Source organism: Cavia porcellus, unplaced genomic scaffold (assembly GCF_034190915.1).
Source record: "Cavia porcellus strain 051 isolate PalLab524CR breed Dunkin Hartley unplaced genomic scaffold, mCavPor4.1 scaffold_11, whole genome shotgun sequence".
Classification (NCBI taxonomy): Eukaryota; Metazoa; Chordata; class Mammalia; order Rodentia; family Caviidae; genus Cavia; species Cavia porcellus.
This window is the reverse complement of record NW_026947494.1, coordinates 47,161,111-47,185,974: the sequence shown is the minus strand read 5'-3', so window position 1 is coordinate 47,185,974 and position 24,864 is coordinate 47,161,111. Positions and strand designations below refer to the sequence as shown.

At 36.0% G+C, this 24,864-nt stretch overlaps 1 protein-coding gene and 1 long non-coding RNA gene across 3 annotated transcripts in view; one reads left to right on the top strand and one right to left on the bottom strand.

Moving 5' to 3' along the window:
* The window catches only part of Rab3c (RAB3C, member RAS oncogene family), a 254,491-nt gene that overhangs the window by 170,667 nt on the left and 58,960 nt on the right, over positions 1-24,864 (bottom strand). The window lies entirely within an intron of this gene.
* The window catches only part of LOC134478100 (uncharacterized), a 38,306-nt gene continuing 24,700 nt past the window's right edge, over positions 11,259-24,864 (top strand). Inside the window, exon 1 of the long non-coding RNA XR_010050493.1 lies at positions 11,259-11,507. This is a non-coding gene — a long non-coding RNA (uncharacterized LOC134478100). The remainder of the gene's footprint in view (positions 11,508-24,864) is intronic.

The window sequence follows — 24,864 nt, the reverse complement described above, 5'->3', positions numbered from 1 at the left end:
TTTCCTATAATCCATATTTTATTTTTTGTTATAAGAAACTTAACTTCTTTTATCCTAATAGGAGGTGAAGACTGATAATTACAAGTCAACATATAATGCATAGAATAATGGCACTAAAATTAGAAGTTAAAATAAATAAAACTGAAATTTATCCTAATCAATTTACCCTAATATAATTAAAGATGTACCTGTAAATGCTATTAAATCTCTTCAGAAGCTTTAGATAAAAATGGAACAATGTATAATGTGGGTCTGTTTTCAGAGTTGAAAAATAACATACATATAAAAGTCTTGAAAAAGAGCCTGGCACATAGTAAATTATGGCATATAGTAAGTAAAGGCACCCTTTCACCTGTTAGGAATTTTGTTTGGCTCCACATAACACATAAAAGCACCTACTTAATCAAGTGGATATTTTTATCAGGCAACAGAAATTTGGGGAAGGCAACCCAAGGCTGCTAAAGAAGCTCTGTGTTACCTGAGCTCCCTCCTGTTTTCCATCTAGGTTTTATTCTAATGCTCTCAAAAATGGCGCCTACACATCCAAACATCATAGTCATATCCAGACAAGAAGGAAGAAAAAATGACCCAAGTGCAAAGCAGCTAACTCTGCTCTTCATTTTCTTAAATCAAGGAAACTGTAGGAATTCCAGAAGCCTAGATAGACGATCCCTGGTTCATTCCAACTTGCTAGAGCTTGATCACATAGATCCATATAACTATAAAGGAGGCTGGAAAAATCAGGCACTCAGCAATATTTGTTAAATCTGCCCTTGTTTCCATTGATGTATGGAACTAATTCTTTTTTGTTGTCGTTCCTAATTAATATTACATTGTGGCAATTTTGGTGAGGGGAAGGAAGGCTAGTAGGAAAACAAGTAGGTCTGCCAGGTTATTATAAGCATTTACACATCACTTAGTCTATCTAAAGGCATCAGATGATTTTGTTTTCTAACATTAATAGCAATTAGATGTCTCTTTGGGACAAAATGCTCAAAGGCTCAGATGTAATAAAAGAGATTTATGACTCTGATCTGACGTATAATGCACGTCACCACTTCACTGTTATTTTCCTGTCTCTGCTTAAGTTTGAAGCACTATTTTCCATGAATCATCTCCATTATCCTCTGAGTCATCTCACATATAATTAGCATTACAGTCATCCTCTGTCTTCCAAGAAGGCACAGTTCCCTCCTGAGGAAGAGGCAGGCTTTCCTGCTGCTAGCTTAGCTCACGCCTGCAGGTAGTTTCTTCCTGCTCTAACCAGGTATCTTAGCAGCAGTCCACCTCTGATCGTGGGTGGATGGCTTACTGGTTGGTCTAGTGCATGCTACCAAGACTGCGGTGCATGAATCAAACACCACCAGGCAGCTTGTTAGAAATGCAGTTTCTTGGGCCTATCTGGATCATTTTGGAATCAAAATCCATGGAAGTAGGGCTTAAGCATCTTGTATTTTTATAACATGCCTGTGAGTTTCATCTATACTTAAGTTTGAGAAAGACTGTCTTGTTCCTGTAACATTTTTTAGCACATCTGTAACCTGAACACTCAACAAGAGTAGAGATGCTTGCACTTTGTGTTACCCCTTCATTTGTATCTTGTTTGTCCTAATAACAGCTATTTAATAGCAGAAAATGCCCTAAGTATTTTTGGTTTAATTGCAATTGGAAAAGCCTAGCTGACTTACGGAAACACAAACATTGCAAACATAATAAAATGAAGTCAATTATATTAGGCTGTGCCAATTTCCTGAGGGACAATGAGTGTCACCCTATAAAATGATTGACCCAATAACCATAGCTGCCTATTACTGTTTCACCCTCTCAACCCTACACTAGCATTTGCCAGAAACTCTGAATTCAAACATTGAATGGCTAATTGTCTATCCATAAAAATCTATTGTAGCAAGGACAGAGGAGTTTGCAGTATAAAGGAAAGAAAAGATTCTCTATGTCCAAGAGTTCAGGGGAAGATTCTGCTGTTCATGATCCCTAGTAGGCACTGCATTTCCCATCCAGTGCTTCATTAAAAGTTCCTAATATTCCACAGCATCATAAAGTTTCAGAAAAAATAAACTTACAAAGATCCCAATTGCTAAATATATGAAATGGAATTAAATATATTTTGTTTATTCATTCCTGCATTCTAAAATACATTAATAGAAAGCTTATAATATGCAAGATACTATAATGATACACTAGATGTATAAAATAAGTAAGACCGCTTTAACAACTGCAGCGAAAAGCAGTCCCAGAACATGCATTGAGAAAATGACTTTTCCAAAATGCAAGTTTACCAGGTAATCAAATAACAATAAAGAAACGAAAGCACATAGATTCAAGAGCATTTAATAGACCAGTTATTATACTGCTTCGATTTGAAATCACTGGTACTACTTCTGGAAATAATAAATAGCATTCTGTTTTTTTGTAGGACCCAAGCCTCAGTGTATTCTGGCAAGGACAGGCCCACTGTACTTCATTTCTCAAAAGGACAGCTTTTAAAAAGACTGGATTTATTTTTATTTTTTGCAGTATGAAGGAATTGCTGCCAACTTTGTACACAATAATTTTCCATACTTCTCCAACTAGCAATGACATCAAGCAAACACATGGGAACAAGGAAGGAACATCTAAGCAACTGTAAACGGGAAGAGCAAACTATGGCAAGATCTGGGTCAGGAGTATGCCAGAGGCTGATGACATTAAATGGAAGGGTCCTGAGCTGGGAATGGCCTGGGAGTTCTTGAGAAGTAGAAATAAGTCAGTTTTGATTAACTAAAGGGATAAAAGGGCAGAAATGAATTGGAGAAAGCTGTTAGATGGCAGATCCCATGAGTTATATTAGGCAATGGTGAGGGGTTTAGAATTGTAAGTATAAAGAGAAGCTATTGATAGCTTGGCAGAGGAGAAGAATATGATTTAATTTCATTTTTAAAAAAGAAATTTTCATTTTGAAATAATTGTAGATTCATATGCAGTTTTAAGAAATATTACAGAAATTCTGTTTATCCTTTACCTAGTGACCTTCAATGGTAACATCTTACAAAATGTTAGTGCACTATCACAATTTGGATACTAACATTCACAGAGTCAAAAATTAGAGAATAACTACAGCCTGTTCTGCAGTACACCCGCATCTACTCCCAATCCTCTCTTCAGTCCCTAACTCCTAGCAACCACAATTCTGAAGAGATTCTGCAGTTTTGTAACTTTTTCATTTTAAGAATAGTGGATTAATTGAAGAATCACATAGTGTATGAGCTTTGGAGATTGGCTTTTCACTCTGCATATTTTTCTGAGTATCCTCCCAAGTTGTTAAATGTATCAAGAGTATATTTCTTTTTGTTACTTAGCTGTATTCCATGGTATGGAAGGAAAGCTAGGTTGTTTCCAGTTGAAGCTAAGCATAAGATTGCTATGAGCATTTTCCTTTTTATATGAACATAATTTTTCATTGCTCTAGGATATATGTTAAGTAATTCAATGGCCAGACGATAGTGAATTTCTAAAAAGGTGGTATCTTATGATTTCATCAGTTTTCACAGAATAATTTTATCAAAGGTCCCTGCTCTTAAATATGTGCAGTAGAATTAAACAGGATTAGGATGTAGTTGATAGAGCACTTGCCTACCATGTAGATAGCCCTGGCTTTAATTCCCAGTACTACCCCCCCCAAAGTTTAAATATCCTTTGTTTATTCATCCCTTATTCTAAAGTACAGTGGTGCCTCAGTTCATGAACACTTTTGCTTGCAAGCAGTTTGGTTCATAAACAGAAGCATTTGACAAAATTTTGTTTTTGTTCACAAACTTTGCATTGGGTGACCAACATGACCATGGCCATCTTCCTCACATGAACACAAATGTGGACATCTTTTCCAGAATCAGTTCATGAACTCAGATACCACTGTGTATTTCTGGAAAGCCTGTAATATCCAAGGTATCATGTTGTTACATAAAGATATAAATCACACACAACTTAGTTTTATAGCAAACTGCCAAACTTTTTCCCAGAATGGCTGTAACTTTCACATTGTTGTTACCACATTTTAAGTTTCAGGTGCTCTACAGTCTGACTAGTAATAGACATTTCTAGCTTTGTGTTTCTATATTAACATTCTAAAAGATGTGTGGTAATACATGATTGCAATTTTAATTTGAATTTCCAGAATGAGTAATGAGAAATATCTTTTCATATTCTATTGGTTACCTGAATATCAACTTTGGTGAAGTATCTTCTTAGATCTTTTACCCTAGCAGCACTCACTTTTAGCTAATGGTTATATCTGCATAATTCTTTTCCTTTTTAGTTCATCTGAATGAATATACTTACATTTTTAATATGTTAAATTTGGAACTGTACCAGTAAGATAACTTACTATTGAAAATTAAGTTTTTAACAAATAAGGAAGGAAAATTTACCCAAATGTTTTGTGTAATGTGTTTATAGGACACAATGACTGTGTCAAAGAGGGCTCCATTAATTCTATCCCTTTGATCAGAATTGATATTAATATTATAACCCACAGAGCAGGTCAGCATTGCAGTAGCCAACAATGTGTTATCTTTTATATAAATTGCTCTAGGATATAAGTCAAAATTAAAGTAATTATCTAAGTGTCCCAATTCTCTAACATATGCTTTCTTTCTAGTTGTAAAAAAATAAGCAAAACATATTTGGATTCTTGATTTTTCAATATTCTGTATATTTAGGCATAAATTTAGTGAATATCCCCATTAAATGCAGTAAAAAAATTCAGTGGTTAAGTAGAAAATAAGGTGCTAACTTGGATGATACAGACAAAAGGAATCTAATGGTTCTTTTTTCAATAGCAAGTAGTTTTCCCTTACATAGTAACTCATTTGGTGACAGATCTCCTTGAAGAAAGAGTGCCATATTGATAGGATCATTAATTTAAAATAAAACTTTAGTTAAAATTAACACAGAGTAAAATGTATCCATTGTACATACAGCTTAACAGATTTTGACTAACACATATTTGTTTACCACCACAATTACAAAATCCAGCATACCCCTCATCCCAAGAGTGCTGGCATGTCCCTTAGAAGTCAGTCCTTTTTTCCATTTGCTCAGTCAACCACTGGTCCAACTTCTATAACTATAGCTTAGATTTTTGAGTTCTAGAATTTTTATACAATAAAACCATACAGTACATTCTATTCTGTGTCTGGCTTGGTTTTTCTGCATAATACTTTTGAAAGTCATTGGGTGTTTGAACTTGAATCTCAACTCTTCTTTATGAGCCATGTAACATTTGAACCAATTATTCCACTTCTGTTTCCTCAGCTGAGAAATGGTCTTATTAATACCTTCCCATAGGGGTGCGGTGAGAATTATAGCAAGGTGCTGGCATAGTGCTCAACAATTACATCAGGATGGCTACAAATCACATAATTTACACTACTCTGAAGTTTTCCTTCTCCTTTTTCTCCTGTGAAAGAGAATTCTGAAGGTGCTTCCAACATCACTGAAAAATAATGCCCTCTGTGACAGGAATTAGCACAGAGAAAACTCCACAATCCTAACTGCTAAGTACTGAACTGAGAAACTCCTTTGCATACCTACTTCCTTGCTCTCTGTCTCCTTTGGGCTCAAGCAAATTTGGGGCCCTCAGTTCTGCTTCCTCTGCCCTAGTTGCCATTTTGTCTCTTTCAAAAGAAAATAATTTCCAAGAAATTAATAATCCCTAATAATTTCCCAAAAAAGCTAATAATGTCCTTTTCCGCTCCCCCAGGGGAAAAAAAAAAGAGTGAGAGAGCAGGACCAGTGGCCTCACGGTCTCCATACAAGGTTTACAACGTAAACCTAAGTCCACCAAATGAGAGATGAGGTTGTGAGACAGCAAAAGCAGCATGAAGGGTTAAATATTTTCTTCCCTCATTGTTCACTTCTGCCACATGCATTTTATGTCCACACTAAAAAATGATTTCTATTCATCGCTGCCCATGTGGTCCCTGAGCTTCTGGTTGTCTCTTTTTCTTATGCATTATGACATTAAAATGTGAGCATCCATTTGGAGAAAGCGCGGGTGAGGAGAGGTCTGACAGGGCTGCTGACAGTTGCCATGACAAGGTTGAAAACTCAGTAAACTTGTGTCATTTTAACCTTCTAAATGACGTCTTTCCCGCTGACCCTGCCTGTTCATGCTCTGCCAACATACTGGGCGCAGGCACATCACCAGCCAAAATGCAGCTTTGATTGTCTCACCTATGGCTTGTCCAATCACTGGGCTGCCCCTCCATTTGCTCAGATGGATCTTTAATGCTTACATTAATGGAGTGGCTTGGTCAGGCATGCCATGGGAAATAAGAAAAATGTGTACAAAGAATATTTTTAAACAGTATTTGGTCCCAGCAAATTAACAGTTCCTCGGGGTTGATCTCAACTGTTCTGCTATGGATGACAAGTTATTAATATGAACATATATATTAGAAATAACATGATGAGGAAAGAGGTAAAATGTAGGTGGACACATGATTCTAATGATATTTTAATCCATTAATTTATAATTATTGAACCAGCTTATTTCAGTGAACATAATTAAACTTGCTGTAGGTTACAAATTTCTAACAAACTAAAATACAGTTGTACTTCAATGTATACTTAGTTTCTATTTTTTCACATGCTAATAAATACTCTTTCATTAGAGAAATGAAATGTGAGCTTAAAATGAGACATGAATTAGGAGGCGATGCATTTTATCATGTTTAATTTTGAGGGCGTCTGTGTTAATAAAGTTTCTCTGCATACTCCTCTGCATCTTAGGTTTTCAGAGCTCACCTAAGTCCGCATGTTCCCACACTCTCCTAATCACATGAATGCATTCTGAGTGGGCGTGACTCATCTTCCCTAAGCAATGCCAGGGAAGCAAAGGTTCCTATCCACTCCATGGCAGAGAAGAATGTGTGTGCCTTCTGTGTTCTCCCTTTTTCTTGTGGTTAACAATCAAGGAATCTCAGATGATCCACTTCTAAAACAGAAGCAACCTGAGGCCTCGAGCTTCAGTAAGGACCCCATAGAAGGGTTTCCCAGTTTTCCAGAGGAAGGAATAACCAATTGCACATTTTACTAAATTGCCGATTAGGGTTGGTCTATTTTGTTAGTGTTAATTACACTTACTAACATGGCTGCTTCTCACATCTGGTTATGTGGTAGAATGGAATTGGTGCTAATGTTCTAAGTACTACTTGTCAACTTCTTGTCCCTGAAAAACTATAATGGAGTACAGGGAATATATAAGATACAATATTCTACTCAAAATCCAGGAAATGGGTGATTTTTTTGTGTGTGTGAATCCTTTTATCCTTTTCCCATTGTTATGTCTTCATGTTGCACAGTGGGAGTGGAAAGTAAGAGTTATGTGTAAATTTCACTTCTATGAGCTAAATCCATGCCCCTGAGTAACAGTCTCGGGGACTATTTCATATCTTTTCAAATATAAGTCAAGGCACAAGAATAAGATTTCCATAATTGAATACCAACATCATTAGTTTAACTCAACTTCTAATATGTCACATCTTTCTGCCTTGCATAGATAAGGCTGGCATGTTACATTTTTGGCCTTTTTCTGCATATCAAAGTAGCCACAAAGGTGATACAATAAATGGCCAACGATTTAAAGCAATTTTTAGCTGCTTGAATAAATTGGATTTTATTATTTCTTTGAAAGGTTATTACTGATGAATTTTAAGACTTTTTAAAAACAAAAAATTGAAAACTATGATACAAAATTTCAAACAGATTACAGGAGATTAACAATGGTTAATGTATATTGTTATCTTCAAAGTAGGAATCGCTCATATTACAAGATATAGATATGAAAAAATGATCAAGCAATGAGACACGAATCATTCTTTTTGATGAACTAACAGATGAGTAGTATAATGGTTGTGTGTGTGTGTGTGTGTGTGTGTGTGTGTGTGTCTTATCCCTGCTTTCTTTTCTCCACACCCCCATCCCCCTTGTTCTTTCCTTTTGAGCAGTTTCTTTCCCTTTCATTTTCACAATAGCTATTGTACATTTTAGACATTTACTCTTTCAGTTTTTATACTAGAGATATGATGTTTACACATGTGATTCTGATTTATTTCACTTATGAGTATGGTCTCAAGTTATATCAATTTACCTATAAAAGCCTTGAGTTATCCTTCTTTATAGCTGAGTAGTACTCCATTGTATAAAAATACCATTTCTTCTTTTATCCATTCCAATGTCGATGGGCATTTGGGTTGTTTCCCAATTTAGATATTACAAATTGTGCTGCTGGGTGCACATATATTACTGTGGTACAATATTTTCAATTCTTGTGGTAAAATACCCAGAAGAGAATAGGTGGATTGAATGAGCCTCCAATCCTAGTTTTCTGATGACTCTCCATGCTGATTTCCACAGCGATTGTACCAATATGCACCCCCACCAACAATGGAGAAATATTCCTCTTTCCCCACAGCCCTGCTAGTATTTATTATTGATTTCTTGATGACAGCCATTCTTTTTGTAGTGCAACAGAATCTCAGTGTTTTAATTTGCATTTCTCAAATGACCAGTGATGTTGAACATTTTTTCATATATTTATTTGCTATTTGTACTTCTTCATCTGAGAAGTGTGTGTTCATCCCCAATGCCTATTTTTGGATTCTTTCAATTTAGGGGGCCTGATACTTTGCAATTCATTATATGCTCTACATAGAAAGTCCTTCACCTGAGGCATAGTTAGCTAAAATATTTTCCCACTCTGTAGGTTGTCTTTTTACTCTGTTGGTGATTTCTTTTGTTGTACAAAAACTTTGTAAGAGGAGGTCCCAGTTGTTGATTCTTTGATGTATTTGTTGTACCCTTTGGGTTTGTTAATAAACTGTCTGCCTGCCTCTATATCTTCAAGATTTCTACCTCCTTTCCTTCCAGTAGCTTAAGTGTTTCTGTTTTAATATTTATATCTTTGATCTATTTTGACTTTAGTTGAGTGCATGGTGATAGACATGTGTCTAATTTTAGTCTTTGGCATGTGGAAAGCCAATTTTTCCAGCACCATTTATTTAGCTTTGGTATCAGGAATTGAACTCATGATCTCCAGGCTGGTGCTGTGTTATATCCCTGGCCCTCTATTTATTAAAGAGACTATTTTTCTTCCATTGAACATGTTTTGGCCCCTTTGTCAAAGATAAGGAGGTCAAGTGTCTTTGTAGATGTGTCTGCATCTTCTAATCTGTTCCATTGATCCCCCTGTGCCATTGGTCTGTTTTGTTTTGTTTTGCCATCACCATGCTGATTTTATCATAGTAGCTTGTTAGTATGATTTCAAATCCAGGATTGTGATGCCTCCTACCTTGCCTTTGTTGCCCAGGATTGTCTTTGCTATTCCAGGTCTTTTCTGGGTCCAGATGAATTGTAGGAATATTTTATTTAGATCTGTGAGGTATGCTAATGGTATTTTGATTGAGATTGCATTCAATCTGTATAACAGTTTTGGGAGTATAGCCATTTTCACAATGTTGGTTCTTCCTATCCATAAATAAGTGATGTCTTTCTATTTTCTGATATCCACTGCAATCTCCCTTTTCAGAGTACTGTAATTCTCAACATGTAGCCTTACATCCTTTGTTAGATTGATTCCCAAGTATTTCACTTCTTTGGATGCCATTGTGAAAGGTGTAGTTTTCCTAATTTCTCTCTCAGTGAGTCTATTGTTTGTGTACAGGAATGCTATTGATTTTTGAGTGTTGACTTTGTATACAGTTACACTATTGAATTTCCATATTAACTCTAGTAGTCCTTTGGTGGATTTTTTGGGGTCTTCTGTGTAGAGTATCATGTTACCTGTGAGTAATAATAATTTAATTTCTTCCTTTCCTATCACTATTCCTTTTATTCCTCTCTTTTGTCTAATTGCTCTGGCTCACACTTTGAAATCTATATTGAATAGGAGTGGTGGTAACAGACATCCCTGTCTGGTTCCTTATTTTAAGGTGAAAGTTTCAGTTTATGTCTATTTAGTATGATGTTGGTTTGTCATAGATGGCTTTTATCAGATTGAAGCAGAAACTAATTCCAATTTTATCATGAATGAGTGTTGGACTTCATCAAACGCATTTTCTGCTCTATTGAGATGATCATGTGATTTTTGTCTTTGGCTCTACTGATATGGCATATTACACTTGCTGATTTGTATATGTTGAACTATGCCTGCATCCCTGGGATGAATTTCACTTGGTCAAGGTGCATAATCTTGATGATTTGCTGCAGTCTGTATGCTAATATTTTATTGAGGACTTTTGCATCTATGTTCATTAGATTTTTTTCTTAAAAGAATGCCATTTAGGAAAATGAAACTTATATCTGCCAGAATATGTAAAACAAATAATTCTCTTGGTATGAACTCTGAGTATGTAATAAATATTTCTGCCTATTGTAGACTGTGCAGGGGTACACTACCTACTAGCTTTCAAAAATCTTGGTTATTCCCTTTACTGGCAAAAATGGATACTATAAGAATAAAAGCGACTGGGTGTTTAGCTCAGCAGCTTAAGTTCCTGCTTGGCAAACACAAAGTCATGAGTTCGATCCCCGGTACCAAATAAATAAACAAATAAATAAATAAATAAAAGATTCCCTTTTTCTCTCTGGAGCTAAACAAAGAAAATAAAGCCTACAAAATTAGTTGCCACTGTTTGTTAACAGTGTACTGTGTGACGGGCACAAATTCTGAAAAAGGCCTAAAGAAAATATGCACAATGAAGTCATTATCTCTTCCAACATAGGAGACATAATTTCAGTATATTTATTCATATGAAATACATTATATGGAGAATTTACACAATATACACATTATTATGCATAAACACACACATATATGTATTTGTGCATGTGCATATATGTTCAGAAATACTTTCCTTTGTGATTAACTCACTATATAAATAGAAAAAACTTACCTACATGATAAACTGCAAAAATAACTATGACACCCTAAGGAGACCTCTTGTCATGCTTGTTTTATGACATGACTCTGCAGCTTTTTTCATCAAGAGGTGACAGCTACTTCCCTACTCCTTTGAATGTGACCTAGACCTGAGATTTGACTTGGCCATTTGAGATGACTGAAATGTGATGTGCCAGCTCTGAGTCGAGGTTTTAAAAAGGCTTACATGCTTTCTCTCTTCTCTTTTCTCTTTCCTCTCTTCCCCTCCCCTCCCCTCCCCTCCCCTTCCCTTTGCTTCCCTTCCCTTCCCTTCCTTCCCTTTCTCTCTCTCTCTCTCTCCTTTCCCTCTGTCTCCTTCTCTCTCTTCCTCTCTCTGGAAATGTGGGAAAGATGCCATGTAGGCACACCCAGGTTCCAAGATGCTGGTCCCAAGATGTACATGGTTCAGCAGCCTCACTGCCCCACTGCCAGCCAACAGCCCATCAGCCATCACAAGTAAAACCACATGCTGTTTACCACAGAACCATCATAATCAGAAAATCTATTCCATAGCAGAAGAACCATCCAGGTGAGCCCATTCCAAAATGCTAACACACAGAATACCAGGCTAACTAAACTGCTGACCTTTTAAGTTGCTAAGCTTTAGCATGGCGTTAAGACAGCAATGAATCATTAATGTAAACAATAAGAGACAAGTTGCAAAAACATCTTCATCTTGGCATTAACACTGGCATAATCTTTAGTAGGCTGCCAAATAATATCCTACTTATGAATATCTTTTCTCATTCCTAAACTATCATCTTCCTTTTCTCCAACACTGACTTTAGTGAAAACAGAAACCTTCTTGAATTTAAATTTAAAATGTCTTACTTATTAACCAGGTGGAAATTGGGACAGTTTCTTGGCTCGCTAGGTTTTAGTTTGTCCTCCTATAAAACAGGAGTCATGGTATCTCACAGAAGTGTGTTAAGTGTATGTCCAATGCCATAGTTGCAATGCAATAGGAATATAAAAGTTTTTTATTCTGTCTAAAATTTCCTTTTCTTTCCTCTACTTTGAAGTGCAAAATGATAGCTGATATTTCTCTGTTACAAATTATTTCTGAAGGCATTATTCTGGTATAAAGAGCTGATCTTTTTGTACTATTTCTTCTTGCATTTAAAAATCTTTTGTGTGAATGTTTTCAAAACAAAGTTTGCTACATTAAATAACTGCCATAATTTATGTTAAGAGTAGAAGCAGCCACTAGAGAAGCACAGTTTAAAGCACCAGTCATTTATTTTTTGGAGCGCGTGCGCGCGCGCGCGCACACACACACACACACACACACACACACACACACACACGATTAAAAGTTCTTTTGTGTAGCAGTGCATTCTCTAAGTGAAACTGTGGCATCCTCCTCCAGAAGTTTCTCTTGTCACACAGACTAAACTGAACTCCTCACCATAGCGCATACCTAAACCCCATGTGGCCTTGCCTCTGCCTGCCTCTGCCACTTCCCCATCGTACTTCTCTCCCTTCTGGCCTTCGCTGACCTCCAGTCACCTGCGGGTCGGGGAGAACTCCATGCTTTTTCCCACCTGGGGCTGATCGCTAATTCTGCATGCTCCGCTCTGGATCCACTCACACTGCACGTCTCTGCATTGACACCTCCCTTAGCTGTCACCCCCCCCCAGACCACTCCTCCTCCACTGACTCCCTAGCGGCTCTCAGTCTCCCCGCCCCACTTTGGGGGTCACTGCTTCCTTTGATCATGTGTGTGTGTTTCACTTTTTTCCTCTTAACCCTTCTTTGACCCCAAGTATTTACTAGTGTGTTTCTGTGCCCTTTTTCTTTGTAAAGGAAGTTGTGTTAAGGCAGAAATATTAAAAAATACTAAAAACTATTACAACTTTATTGTTAATTATGGTATTAGCATTGTATTTTTACTTTTAAGTTGTATTTTTTATTTTTAATTGATAAAATGGTATATATTTATGATGCAGAAAGTGATATTTCAATGCATTAATGAACACATTACCATGTCACATAATAATCATTTTATGGTGAGAAGATTTAAATCTCTATTATCAATTTTCAAATATACAATACTATATTATTAACCACAGTCACACAGTATGACAAAGGTTTTTAGCTCATAAAGTGTTTTCTTTCACTCATTCTTTTCATTTGGGTCTGAATTTTGGGTTTTGCAGGGAACTAGCCCAAAACCTTTATTTTTCTTTTGTCTCTGCCTCACTTATCTTTGTGGTTCCCTTATTTTAACATTGCTAAATCCCTCGGTGTGGCATGAACAGAAGATGAGACTCCGATGGTACAAGAATTAGGTTTTAATTTGTCAGCCATTCTGAAACTATTTTTAAATAGAATATATGACTATAGTATCAGTGTGATGGATATGCTTGGTCTCAAATCTGTCATAATATTGTCACTGTAACATTTTGCTTACTGTTTCATTCTCAATAATTTCTTTGTTCTTTTAGAAAAAATAAATGTCATTAATTAGGAGGCTTCTCGTTTTTGTTCCAGTCAATAATTGGATTCTTTATCTTTGCTAATGACTTTGGTTCTCCTTTGTCCTAACGTTCTTCTATTTGGGTTGTCATCCATGAACTGTAATTTTGCCTCTAAACATATACCGATGCAGCAGCTCATTTTAGTTTTATATATCTGTATCTTTCTTCATTTCTTAAGTTTGTGATTTGTACTCTGTCAAAACATGTATTTTAAGTACAATTTGGCCCCCTAACCTATTTGTGTTTTCAAGTTATTGCAATGATCATGTAAATCCCTCCGCTAAAGACTTTACTCCTTTTCTCTGGATGAGGCTTATCTGTAGTTGCACAAGGACGGACATTTAACTACAATGTTCCCAAAGGTCTGTATCGCTGTACCTTAATTGTGATGCACATTTGGGTGGTAGAGATGGTTTTATTTGTTCTCATTAATGTACATAATTTGAAAGCATGAGAGGAAAATTTTAGACACAGAATTGATCCAGTAATTTTTTCTCTGTCTCTTTTATTCTGGTATGAATAAAACTGTTTATAGTGAAAGATAGATTCTGTGTGTGTATAAGATTCTTAATCACTGAAACTCTATGTGTGTTAAACACTTAAAATTATGTGTAGATTTTCCTTTACTTAGTTTTGTATCTTCCTCATAAAAATTATTTCTCTGAGGAATTTTTATGACATATCCCTTATCAAGTGAGAGTGTGCCTAGGACACAATGGTCACTCAATAGTAGAGAATGAAAGAATAATGCACTGATGCTTCTGGACCATTTTGTCATCATTATTATTCTTACTGTTATTTTGGTACCAGGGATCAAACTCATGACCTCGTGCTTTAGCACTGAGCTAAATTCCCACCTAATGCTTCTGTTAAAGCATTCTTCTGAAGACAATTATGTATTCAAAGATTTTCAAAACAAGCTGGGATAAAAGAGAAAGGAAAGAATGATATGAATAAACTTCACTGCTGCTTGATTTACAGTCTGTTTTTTAATATATTTTCATGTTTTAATATGTTTAATATGTTTTCAGCAAAAGCTTCTCATGTAAATTTGACAGTGTCACTCAAAATTTTGAAAATTTACTTTATAAGTAATTATGTACATATTTTCTCTAATTTAGAACTTATTCATATGACTTAAAATGTTTAAGTGTTAATGCCACAGCTGGATAAATAATTTGTCAAATAATTTAGTTGAAAAGTTAGGTTTAAATCTTCCATTGTTGTGGATTTTTTTATTCCTCAGTTTAAACTATATTCCAACTGAAAATATATTTCAACTTGCTGAGCATTCCAGAAACAAACCATCAATCTTTGACCATGAAAAGCATTTTCGTTATCTGCCTTTAAAAATAACTTCCTTTGGGTAAAGTATGGTCTCCAAGCAATAACTCATTTCCTGCATGACACACTGTAGTTCAGTAGTAGATCTACGAATGCTTAATAAACTTAAATTGTGCTAAACTTTAAAATCAAAGGTAAATACCACATGAGCTCATATAACTAAAAGAGCAGTCTAAAGAGATCAGGCCAGAAAGATCATGGTGAAGAATAAGCAAATGCAGAAAACATTAAATTAGTCACAAAATATGAATTTTTATAGTGTTGTTTCATTTCTGACACTATTTCATCTAAAATGCTTTCTATCTTCAGGCTGCAGTTATGAATAACAGGAACTTTAAGTAGCTGACATGTAGTAGAAGATCATGAGGCTTAGTATGCACAAAACTCTACAGTAAGTTCTCTTTCAAATAGTATAAAATCTTTCCACAGCTTTACGTACCAACCTAAGACAATTGTTTCTGAATGTTTGCAAATAACTCCTGTCTGCCCTGCATGCTTCAGTGCTCACTAAGAGCTGAATGTTTCACTAACTGTTCTTTACATAATTATACAACCATCAGTTTTTCCTAAATTGCTTCATAATTCAATGCAATAAAAATAAAACCCCATAGATTTTTAATTTTGTAAGCCAAGATAAAATTTCTGTGGTTAATCCAGAAGAATTAAAGAAAAGTCTAACAATAAACTATATTGAGAAAGAAAGCACTCTTCCAGATATTGAAGCATATTACAAAACTGGAGTAATTAAAGCCAGGTTCCAGCATAACATTAGAGAGATCAATGAAAGCAGTATGCAGAAATTTAGCCAAACATATAATGGAAAAACAAAGATGACATGCCAAAACAAAGAAGAAAAACAATTGTTCAATCAATAGAACTGGACAATAACCTAATAACTTGGTAAACATAAACCTGAATTGATATTTCCTTTCTCAGAATACTTTCTATAAGAAACAAAAATTTAAAGATTTAAAAAGTAAAAACAAAAGGAAGATGACAATATAGGTGAATATATTTAACATCTTACATTCTTATATTAGTTTCTAAACATTTATAGCTTTTTATTGAAAACTGATTTATAAAGGAAATACTAGAAAAATATCTGCAATTCACATATCAAAGAATTAAAATCCTTTATATATATAAAGCGTGCTTTAAAAAGATAAAATATTGTTGAGTAAAATGACAACCAAAGAATACTGTACAGCATGTCATTTGTATAAAATGGTGTGGTTCGTTCTGTAAGTTTGAGTACACACACAAAGATACATTACTAAATAATAATTACATATTCATGAGCACGGGGTAAAATCATTGACCAGTTTTATTTACTTCCTTAAGTATACTTGCATTGTTTTTTTCTATAAGAATATCTATAATAATTATAACAATAGATTGGCTGTTTAAAGATAAATAAAACTTATAGGGAGACAATAAACTCAGGAAACAACCAACAGAGCATTCTAAAATAAGAATAAGGAAAAATCAGCTGTTTCATATATTTTTTACAGCTCACAATTAATTTGAATATAAAGGGAGAATTTTTGGACCAGTGTTTAGAAAAACTTTGTATATTCTTTATTATATTACTTTGTTAGCTTTTTGTCTGGCTTGCTAGGCAAATATTTAAAACGCAATCTATGTTTATGAAATTGACATAATGAAATATAAACAAATATATTTTAAGCATAGTATAATGATTAACAACATTTTTATTGAAGTAATTTTAAACTAAAAAGACACCTAATTTGTTGGACACATAGTTTTCTAGAATTTATTTAAATTTTTTATCTTATTTACATGCTTCATATACAAAAATCTATAAGCCGCCATCACACATTTATCTCACATTTTCTGTCTTTATCTTTTCCTTTTTTTTAATCAAAGGGGAAAAACCTTATACAGATGTGTATGTCCCGATCCCAGAGGTTGGGAATTCAGTGTTGTGTTACATAATTAACAGCATCTGTCCTCTTATTTCCCAGGGGAATAAGGCAACCTCGAGCTATGTTCTAACCTGGGCTAGAAAAATACGTCTACTATACAGTTCATTTAACAATGATTTCATCTCTACTGTAGACAATGGAGAAAAGAGCACATCTAACTCATTAAGTTTTACAAGAAAATGAACCCTTTCTTTCCCTTGGAGAACACAAACTGTGAAGTTTTACTTTACAGGACACATTCATTAGAGAATACTATAAAATATATTCCAATTTTAAGGGAAAACTGAAAAAATTAATAATAAGTCACAAGACTTCCTTCACAGCTCTCCCCCAAGACTGGGCCATGTTTCTTAATTCAAGCTTACACAGCATTCATCTCCTTCAGAATTACTGCGCCACGTCTTTGTGAGCTTTGGTTGTAAGGCTCATGCCAGCTCTGTTCACTACTTCAGTCTCAGAGTCTAGCACAATGCACGGCACAAAAAGGTGTTAAAAGTGTGGACTAAATGAATGCTTTTGTTTTTTTTTTTTTTTTTTTTTTTAACTTTTTTATCGGTACCAGGGATCGAACTCACGACCGCCTGCTTGCAAGGCAGGTGCTTATGCCGCTGAGCTAAATCCCCAGCCCCTAAATGAATGCTTAAGTCAACATCACCTTTACCTTTTCTATCACCTCTGTTATTGCTGTCACTCAGCTGATCTAAAGAATTACTAACAGCTTCACACATAGACACAGTGTCATTTATGATTAAGTAAATAGTTCTGTGGTCACAGCTAGAGAAGATCAATGTTTCCATCCACCACTCTGCAACTTGACATAGCTCTGAGGTTGTTTTTACTATTGCTGATCCTGCAGGTTCCGTGGTAAATAGAAATAATCTGATTTTAAATAAAATTTGATTTGTTCAAGTTTAATATTCTCAGGGCAGTGCCATATTATAGGCCTAAATGTTAGTGCAAGCTATACAGCAAAGACATTACTAGCTCCTGTGGAATGTAGAAAAATATTATGAAAGTTATTTTCCATGTGATTCTCAGAATTTTCCTAGATAATTCTCAACAAGTCATAGGGGAATCATGGATATTAATATCTATCCTCAACCATCTGCAGAAATACAGCTATAAGAGACTCATAAATAATTATAAATAGACATGTAGGAAATATGACCATACTTGTATTTCAAGAAGTAGCTACCCTAGTTATCATTTATAACTATAATTATAAAAGCTGCTGAATGAAGTGTGAAAGACTTGATTATATTAAGTTGATGTATAATACACATGTCAATTATCAAATGTATCACAAGCTCTCGAGATTTTTTCTTACTCAAGATACCAGATTATTAGCTAAATACATCCTTCATTATTCTTCATTCTTCATTCAAAAAACTAACATTTTACATTTCATTCTTTCTATCTTTCCTGGCTGCCACTCTGTTCTCTAGCTATACAGCCCATATTACCATCCCCCTCTCCTGTTCTCTCAATTTATTTCCCTCATTTTCTCTCTTTGTTAGACTCCACTAAATTCCCAGCACAAGATACATCTTACCTTAAATTTTAATGGACACCTGGATTAGCAATGGCTATTGCATTTTTAAGAAAACGTAATTGGATGCAGAGCCAGTATTTAATGTTTGTTCATTTAAAGTGTCCCTGGCTGTGTCAGTTGAGATATTAAATCCATGTAATTAGGGTTGCAAGGGCAACATTATGCAGTTTTTCAGTTTGTAATGATCAGATGTTGAAAATTCTTTGCATATAAATTGTAAATTATAAACAGAAAAGCAGGAAGTCAGAAATGCAGAAAAGAAAGAATAAATCATCAGAGTCTGTCATAGGCAGGGGAGAACAGCGTAGTTTGGCACTGCTATAGAGCTGCAGAGGCTTTATCTTCAGCTGTCTCCAGTTGTCTGGCAAATATGGATGGGCAGCCCATTAAAATATTAGCAGAGACATGTTCATTACTTTAGCTAATAGAGTTCAGAGTTCCCAGGAAATTTAACATTGGCCAGACAGATTTTGATGAGGTGGGGATGGAAATATCCCTTTGCTGTTAGAAAACTGACAGGGAGATTGCAAGGGAGGAGACGCCAGGAGTCTGTGTCTGGTGTGGTGAAGCATGACAGGGAGGGATCTAAGTGAGGTTATGTAGATTCTGAGTGCCTTAGAGGAATATGGGATCCCCGTGTTTGGTGGTTAGTAGACTTAGGAGGGAAATGGGCAGAAAATAAGGAGAAGAATCATAGTTTTTAAGTAAGCAAGTTAGAGAATAGGTCTGTAACCTGGAAAGAGAAGATGGAGGATTTCAAGTGTGTTCCAAATATTAAGTCCAAAGGTTCTGTGTCAGGGAGAGTAAGATCTGAAATAAGGGGACAATGACTGTACAAGCATAAGTCTGGAAAAACAGAACTTGCAAACTCATTTGGGTAAGGAAGTGATATGCAAAATATTTAACAAACAGTACCAAATGGACACCAGCCAATCAGAAAAGATGCCAGAGCTCTGAAATAGTATCTTGGGTGATTAACTTCTAGACTGTGGTGCACAGAGGGAAGGTCAGGCCTTCCCGGGGACCTGCTGGTGGAAATGCACTTCAAGAACTTGAGACAGCAACTATTTACTGTAGCATTATAGCTGAATGACTAAGATGTGTGCTAGGAAGCGGCTGCCTTGCCAAATGTTTCTGAACTTCCTTTTGAGCTAGGTGGGACCATGTGACTAGTCCTGGTCAAATAACTGAAGGAAAGAAATGTTTTGTGCACAGTCTAAGTGATTAAGTACCAGGTGTAAGATTATGTTCACCCCCTGATAGGGAAAACCTGAAGCTACAGGTTGAAGAGGACGTAGGTGGAGGTTACATTGTTTTAAGGAGAGCTGCTTAGGAAAATTCCCCCCAAGATACTGAAAATTGCACTTGGCATGCCTAAGAAAATTATTGAATTAAACTACCTTAGTTTGGGACTCTAGCCATAAGAATATTTCAGCATTTAGTGCATACATTTCACAGCGGTGAATGTGAGGAGATTCCAGATTCGCTTGTCTTCCTGTGAGGCTGCCAAACATTCTACAAAGACTTTAAGGTAATGATCTAAACAAATAATCTTTGGATCTTGTGGCCTACTCTTTTCAAAAAGTGGGACTGAGTTTTATTTGGTTTCATTTTCTGCTTTCTTACACTTTAGAACATGACGAAAACATTACAGAGAACCGCAAGAGGCTTCAGTTCATATCAAAAGTTCATGTCACAAATCCCAAACCCACACAATCACATATAATTGCAGTCTGGGTAAGGGGAGAAACCAAGGAAAGAGTCTTGTTCATCTTTGTATTCACAGTACATTGAGGAAAACTAAAGTAAAAGGTAATTTCAGGGGTCAACCTGGGATCCATGACATAGAATTCTCCATAACTACCGAATCTTATTTCTTAGAAAGGCTTTGCCAATTTTTTGTTAGAGTTTATACTTCCCAGTGGAAGTACAGTTGTGATCCAGAGAAGCAATCAACTCAAACACATGCAATTATTTTGTAACATTTAAAGTCCAGTTTTCATCATATGAGAGTGGTATCATTTTTCCTATACTGTTACTTATTATTTTTGACTGTCAGGTTTTTAAATCTATAAATTATGGAAAACAACATTCATTTAACCTCAAACAGTTGCTATAAAGTGTGAAATAATGTCAAAAGTGCTGTATTACAATCAGTGTTAAAGAAATACTGTGATCTTTAGTTTCTATGCAGTTGACTCAGGTACATGAGAGGCTCTGTGTAGCATTAAATCTTAGGGCTAGGATTATCTTTAAATTCACTGCGTCATTAAAAAATTCCTATGGTATTTACTTATCCTGGACTCAGCACAATACCATCTGCTCTCAAACATCATTGTATGAGTGCCTGAAGGCAGAAATTGTCAACCAAAGTACATAAGTCAAAGTTTTGGGTGAGTACATTACTCACCCAAAACTATTTTCTTTGCAGAAAATAGTCTAAGTATCTTACTATCTAAAAAGCTGGTATCTAAGGGCTTTTATCATCTTGAAAGCTAGCTTCTCTTTGAATTGGTTAAGTGCCTAATCCGATGGATTTTTAAAATAGCAAATCTAAATTATGCTTTAGATCTGGAATAATATCTTTCAGTGGCATGATGCACTCATGGGTGTGGCTTTTGGATGGTGACTGAATCACAGGGTTGACATAGGTGACATCCGTTAGCAGGCGACATACGATTGGGAGAGATGGTTCACTGGGGATGTAATTTAGGAGCTCATATCACCCTTCTAGATTCCCCTCTTTTCTTCCTTTTCTTCCTGGCTGCCATGACATGAGCAGCTTTTCCTCTGTAGGTCCCTGTGCCCTGCTACTCTCCGTCAGAGCTGTCCCACTATGGACTGAAACATGAGCCCAAAGAAACATCTTCTCCTTTAAATTGTGGCGGACAAGTATTGTGTCTCAGTAATTAGAAAATGATTAATTTCATTGAAATACTACTGAGGCTTCAGAAACTAGGTATTGTGCTGCCCAACGCACAGCAGGAATAAAAGAAAGGTGAATGAAAGTGTTTCTAGGATCACTTTCTCCTTTCCTAGAGTGCAGTGACTAATCATAGTCACTCACGTTCTATCCTACCCTGACGAGTCACATCTGAGCTGTGTGCTACATGAAGCCTCATGCTCACCTTGACTTCATTCTCTTCCTTCTGCCTGGAATGCCCTGCCTTCATCCCACTAATCAATTAATCTTGCTTGACTTGAAGGCTCAGAGAATTCAGTTTTTCCAGAAAGCATCACTGCACCGTTCTCACAGAAGTGCTCCACGACATATACTATCTAGTTATCCAAACTGCAAACAATGATCTTGTCTCACGGTTTCACTCCTGAGAAGGCAGAGCTGTATATTCTTCTTCTTTGAACACAATGTGTGGCATAGCAGGTGCTCACAATGCAAATCTGTAGGCTAGATACATGATGGAAGCACTGGTGGATAGACAGGTGGATTAATATTATACTTTTATTCTTACTTTTCTGTTGCTTTTAAACAGACCCCTAGGACTCCCCCAAAATTCTTCTATTTAAAAAATAATTGGTGCTGCATTTTTCCCTGTACTTCCAGATAGTTGTATTTCATGCATCTGTATAAATCTAAAATGTATTTTTTCTATTAGGAGTGAGACATATGATTGGTATGGAAATATATGCTTTTCCAATTCATTTAGGAAAACTACAAGAGAAAACTTGAGTGCAGTGATCTCTCAATTTATATGCTGTGGTGGTAACCATCAGTCCTCGGGATTTGCTGACATTCTGCAGCCTTATGCACTTTGAAGGGGAAGATCTGTTCAGTCTCACTTGAGCCTCATATGTCTATTGCCTGTCTTGGAGTCATGCAAGAGGCTTCCTCTCCACCATTTCCCTTCCCTTTCCCAATGTCCCCACTGCCTTGGACACTCTTGGAAACTGAGCTCCTCAAATGACAGCTGCTTTTGATCATAAATCACTGTCTCATGAATAGTACTTGCCTTATCAACTCATTTTTGGGTTACTACCAACACATAGCAAAATCAGCACTTCTGCTCTTGGATGAGTTAGGGGACAGTGTTTCCACACTCTGTGCCCCTTTGAGCTGGTCTAATCCTCCTGCTGGAGCTGCTTACCGGTGTGAAAGGGACAGAAGGCATAGCATGAATGACTCCACTAGCTTTGGTTGTAACAGTTTCTTTTAAATTGGTCAAAACAGTCTGAACAATTTTAACACCAGAAGCAGCATGAAATGAGAAAATAAATTATAAATTAACAACCAGAGAAATTGGCTGGAAACACTTCTTCTCAAGTCCTGGTTTTCCTCTCCACGTAAGACCATCAGTAAGTGCAAGGCTCCTAGCATCTCTCTCCTCCTCACTCATCCCCATTCAGAGAGGCTCAATCTAATTAGGAGAGAACAGAGAAAGCAAAAACAAGCAAACAAAATCCATCCTGCAGGAGTTGATGTGCGCTCTGTTTCTCTGAACTGAGGGTTTCAGGAGGACTTGCTGCTTCAGGGCAGCCAAGGAGGTCCAGCGCTTTCTGTCACTGGGGGAGAAATCTACCTGACTCTTGGGGTACTCACACCACCTCCAATTAATAAAGCCTTCCAATTAGTGATTCTTAAAGCTCCATCTATTTAATTAGTTTTTCCCTTTTTTTTTTTTTTTCAAAACTCAGACATGGAAGAGAGGTTTTTTTCTGTTATTTACACTGTAAAATTTCTGGAATATAGTTATATCAATGTTGCCTTGTGAGATGTGTCACCATTAAGAGCACTGGATACCTAGTTCTATATCCTGGCTTTCTATTTACCAGCTGTATGTTCCTGAGCACATATCCTAACTTCCAGGTCTCGGTGGGGATTAGTAACAGTAATGCCTGATCATAGGGTTAGGTTGAGCACGCTGCACCTGACCTAGTCTGATGCTCCTTTTCAACAGTAATCTCTGTTAATATGAAGTCACACTATTTGCATGATGGGATGATTTGGCTGTGAACTAATGGCGATTCTAAACATGGTGAATGGTTTAGCTTGACCCACTACTGAAACATAGAAAGCTAGAACCACAGGGACTTTAGAAATCATAGCTTTATATTTTAATTATCTGGAAAGTGAAACTAAGGCCCAAAGAACTGAAGTAGTTCATTCAGGACGCACACCGTTCATTCTACTCCACCAGACTCCAATGCTTTTTTCTCTGCCCTTGCTTCATACACCATAACTGTGATCTCAGTCAACTGCTTTTCTCATAGTCACTTTACTTGCTCCTTACATGCAGTTAGTAAGTCCAGCTCCCAACCACAATATATCTACTAGGATTTAATATCCAGCTTTAATACATTTTGACCATAATAACAAGAACAACAGATATTGCATCCCGAGAGGCACAATAAAACTTCTGGTTGAAGAAACTGAAGCATTACGTGCCTAAAATAATCATGTGAAGAAAAAGTTCTGCTAGAAAAGCAGAACTGTTGACTTAATAGCATCATCATGCTTTGTTTCTTACAACCCAGAGCCATTTTAGTCAGGTATTTATTTATCATTATTCTTCTAGTCCTACTGTTTCCTCCCAAGGACCTCACTTCTCTGTTTACAATATCCCAGGGAGGGCAATCTAAATATAGTGTTGAAGTAAAATCCCTGCAAAGCTAATGAACTATTTTATGGAAAGTGAGGCAGGAAGCCTTTGCAGAAATGGCACAGTAATTAATTGGATGTGGCCACACAAAGGCATGATTTCAGAAACAGGCAATTTATAACAAGGAATTTAGAAGGTTACATGTAATAGCTTGAAAGGTAGAAAACCATTACTGTCAATCATGCTTCAACCTGGAAACCAAACTGACACTTTAATGTATATTTTCAACTAAATACAGTTTGCCTAAATTTCCAAAAGGAAAATATAGTACACTTGCCAATAGTCTGCAACTAATTACCAATTATACATCATAAAAAATCTGATAACTATCAAGATGTATCCTTTGATTTCTCCAGAATGGAGCACATAGTTGAATACTATTACAGATAAAATAAGACACCTAATAATAGCTAAAAGAGCATTGTCTTTTTAAAATACCTAATATTGTTTCAGTATGGAATGAACATTTTAAGTGCTCTAAGTGCTTGATTCTGACACCAGAATCAAGTTGGCCAGTTTTCTTTGTTTTTTGTTTTGTTTTGTTAATGTATGCTCAGCTATTCTGCTTCTGGTAACACTTGTAGTTATTTTTAGAACACCAAATAAAGTATGATTTGTTTCTTGCTACATATACAGCATTCAGGAATTGCTCTTCTACTTAATTTATAGAATTTGAGAGCCAAGTCAACCAGGACATAGCATTATCAAGTCACAGAACAAAACTGAATACAAATTACAAAATTAATTAAGAAAATTACCATTAATTTCCATCTCTATCACAGTGTGTTAAAAATTACTAAAGAGATACTGTTTTGTTTTCCACAAATTGCTGGCCTTCTAAAATCACACATGTAAAGTAACAGAACAACAAACGATTTAATCATTTTATGAGAAATTGAGTGTGACAGCAGCCTAAGGTAAAGAGTCTGAGTGCCATGACTGGGATTCA